Genomic DNA, 4,388 nt, shown 5'->3' with positions numbered 1-4,388 from the left:
GTTCCCTCTTTCCTACCCATTCATGAAGTCAGCAGAACCCTGATACCAAAACCGGGCAAAGAGCCCACAAGGATAGAGAACTATAGACCTATATCTCTCATGAACACAGATGCAAAAATTCTCAACAAAATTTTGGTCAATAGAATCCAACAACATATAACAAAAAAATATATCATGACCAAGTGGGATTTATACCAGGGATGCAGGGATGGTTCAACATTTGAAAAACTGTGGGAAACAGATTTCTCCCAAGTTGTCTCCCCCCAAAATATGCCAAACTTAGCTGCTTGCTACATATGGCAAAGGACTATACACTTGGAGATCAACAGAAGTAGGTCAGGGGTTATTCTCCTAAGGGTTATCAGCCATCCAGAGCAAGCAGACAGCACTGTTTATCCCACAATAAGTGGGGCCCACTCCCTTCTGATAAGGAATGTATTAGATTGTTTCCCTGAAGCAGAGCCCAGTGAGGTCAAGCCCACCCTTGGGTGACCACGGTTAGACCCCTATCATGAATCTAGGGTGCACCCATCTTGTTACATGTATACCCCTAGTCCCTCCCCTTCATATCATGTGTTCATCCCTAGCTCATGCTCTTCTTGTTACACCTATGCCTATTGTATATCTCCCTCCTATTGCTTGTATGCCTATTGTACAACCCTTCCTGTGACGTGTGGTTACCTGTAATCACGACCCCCTAAGTAGAGAAAAGCCTTGGTTAGCAATAAATGGGGGCTCCAGCCGGCCGGCTGTCTCCACCCCACCTTACCTCGGAAATGTGTCCAACTTCTTTATTCAAATCTCTCCTATATCTCATGCACTCTATGACCTGATTGTAATCTATATCTCAACCATACAGTTGTGCCTACTGGACCTGTGATGATTTGTTGGGGGCCCTCTTTCCCCCCACAGAAAAACAATGTAATCCACCATATTAACAAGAAAAAGGACAAGAACCACATGATCATATCAATTGATACAAAAAGCATTTGATAATATCCAACACTCATTCCTAATAAAAGCTCTCAAGACAGGATTGGAAGGGAAAATTCTCAATACAATAAATGCCATTTTTGAAAAATCAATAGCCAATATTATACTCAATGGAGAAAAGTGAAAAACATTTCCACAGATTAAGGGCACCCGACGAGGATGTCTCTTATCCCCACTTTCAATCAACATTGTGCTGGAAGTCCTAATAAGTACCATAGGACAACAGCAAGAAACCAAGGCAGTATAATTGGGTAAAGAAGCACAACTTTTGCTATTTTCAGACAATGTGATTTTATATATTGAGAATCCCAAGGTGTCCACAATAGGATTACTGGAAACATAGAGGAATTTGGTAGTGTAGCAGGATAAAAGATGAGCAAGCAGAAATCAATTGGTTTCCTATATACCAGCGATGGGAATGTTGAAAAAGACATCAAGGAAAAAATACCATTCACAATAGCCACGCAGAAGCTGAAACACTTAGGAATAAACCTAACCAAAAAACAAGCAAACTAAAGACCCATATGAAGAAAACTACAGAACAATGCTACAAGAAACCAGAAGGGGTCTACACCAATGGAAGAACATTCCATGTTCATGGATCAGAAGACTCAATATGTGAAAATGTCAATATTTCCTAAATCAATATGTAGAGTCAATACAACTCTGATCCAAATTCTAGCATCATTCTTCAAAGACATGGAAAAAATGATTACCAAATTCATATGGACAGGGAAGAAGCCCAGGACAGGCAAAGAACTTCTCAAAAAGAATAATGTAGGTGGGTCTTGCTCTACCTGACCTCAAAACCTACTATACAGTTACAGTTGTCAAAACAGCCTGGTACTAGTATAATGAGAGATACATGGACCAATGGATCGGTACGGAAAACCTAGAAATAAAAACACCCGCATACAGACAACTGATTTTTGACAAAGCATTTGACAAAGCATTAAATGGGAAGCAGATGCCTTCTTCAATAAATGGTGTTGTAAAAGCTGGATTGTAAGGCAGCGGTGACTCCAAGACAGGCCAAGGCGCTTAAGAGAGGCCTAAGGTTCGTTTCTCTAACAAAGTCACCCTCTCCCCCGAAATGACACTGACCACACCTGGAAAGTCATGAGTGACCACTATTGGAACGACTGAGAGTGGAGCCAGTTAACCAAAATGACTTACACAACCAATTGTCTCCAGATGAAGTCAATGAACTATGGGTGGGTGAGGGGATAGTTTCACCCAGCTTATGTAACCTGTAGAGAGTAGACAAGCTTGGCTTGTGCCCCAGGCCGGGGTCCTCGTCTCGGAGGAGGCCACTGCGTTGGTGCTCTGGGACTTGGGCCCTAGCTCGAGCTAGTTAATAAACTCCTTTGTTGTTTGCAGCCTCGGTGACTCTGCCTCTCTGTTCCTGGGGCAGTAACAGGATATCCTCATGCAGAAGAATGAAATAAGACTCACATGTCACTCCATGCGGAAAAAAAAAAACTCAAGGTGGATCGAAGACCTAAATGTAAAACCCAAAGCTATCAGGATCATCTATGAGAAAATTGGGACAAAACTAGGAGCCCTAGTGCAGGCGTGAGGCTTCTTGAGCGGGTACTACCTCGGTTCTTTACTTTGCATGAGAAAGAATTCACGCTGAAGCCCTGTTTGTAACCCAGGTGGGTTTTTATGAAGGACCGGAGAAGTTTCCAGTTTTACAGTCTCAAAAGGGTACACGGCATTTCCGGGAAGCGTGCCAAGCTGCGCAGAAGTCGCTCTGGGGCTCACAACCTGACAGGCACAACCTCGTGCAACTGTGCACTTACACATGGTGAATTGAGGCCAGAAAGAGCCCAGCACGGCAAGGGCGCGGCCTGGGTGGGGCGGGCATGGTGGTGGGAGGAGTAAGTGAGAAGAGAGAGATGGGCTGTGGGGCCCCGATTAGGCCCGGCAGGGGCACACCTGGGTCCCAAGCAGGCCCCCTGCCCAGGCAGCCCATGTGCGCCTCCTACCTCCACCTCACTCTGACCAGGAGCAGGCTAAAAAAGAGAGCTACCTTCCTGCAGCCAGGCTATTTAAAGCCTCTGGCTGGGGAGGCATGGTTAAAGGTATTGATGGACCCCATTGAATGAATTAAGCCCACCTGGGTCTAGTTTTGGCCACCCAGGTGTACTGCCTACCTGGCTTGGGCCCTGAAGGGGTCTTCAAGGGTGGCTAGTGTTTGGCTAATTCCTTTCCAACCCCCTCTATGGGGCCTGTACAGGCATGGGAGGGACACCCCCCCCTACCCCTATTCTGGCTACCTAACACAGGGCTATCAGAATTATCAAAGGAAACACACTGTGGAAGATACAATAAATAGACAAGTGGGAGCTATTAAAAATAAAACACCTGTTCACATTGAAAGACTTCATTAAAAGAGTAAAAGGAGAGCCCACAGACTGGGGAAAGTTATTTAGTAAGGACATAACAGACAAAGGACTAATTACTGAAATCTACCGAATTTTACAAGCTTATAAGGGAAAAAAACCCAAAAGCCCACAGCCCTCTGAGAAGGTGGTCAAAGGACCCAAACAGATGATTCTACTGTAGCCTAATTACAAAAAACTGAGAACAAATGATGGAGTGGGGGTGGTGAGATAGGAACTCTTATTCACCGCTGGTGGACTTATAAATACATACAGCCACTATGGAAGGTGGTATGGTGATACTTAAAACAGATGGAAATTGAACTACTATATGACCCAGCAATATCGTTACTAAGCATATACCCCAGAGAAATAAGAAACAGATCACGAAACAGATATTTGCTTCCCCATGTTTATCACAGCACCATTCACAATAGCAAGAAGCTGCAAACAGCCCAAATTCCCATCAATAGAAGACTGGATTTAAAAACCAAAAAAACAACTCTGGTCCATACATACAATGGAATACCATGCAACCCTAAAAAACAGTTAATGAAACATCTCAACACATGGAGGGAGTGGAAGACATTACACCGAGGGAAGTTAATCAAGCACAAAAGGACAAATACTGTGTGTCCACTGCAGTAGGAACAAGTAGCGGAATTGGCACAAGCTCAAGCTTGCAGGCCATCTAGTCTTCTGCCGGGGGACTAGACAGCCTGGTAAACAGCCAGACCAGTTCCAATGAACCACATATCATCTGCTCCAGGTAAGTATAGGGTAGGTCACTTGGCTGGAGGGCACCACATGATAGCTGGGATCAATGGCGGGGAGAAGGGAAGGAGGCTGTCTGCTTAGTAGTAGCCATGTAGATCTTGGGTGAGGTCCCCAGGAGAGGGAGGGGGGACTGTCAGAGGGATGAGGCTTACTGAGGGGAGGGGCAACACAGGAGAGGGGAGAGGGAATGGTCAAGTCAGGGCAAACATAGGTGCATGTTTGCTGGGGGGT

Source organism: Echinops telfairi, unplaced genomic scaffold, assembly GCF_000313985.2.
Source record: "Echinops telfairi isolate 266 unplaced genomic scaffold, ASM31398v2 ScPeMD7_53;HRSCAF=182, whole genome shotgun sequence".
Lineage (NCBI taxonomy): Eukaryota > Metazoa > Chordata > Mammalia > Afrosoricida > Tenrecidae > Echinops > Echinops telfairi.
Note: the sequence above shows the minus strand (reverse complement) of the source record.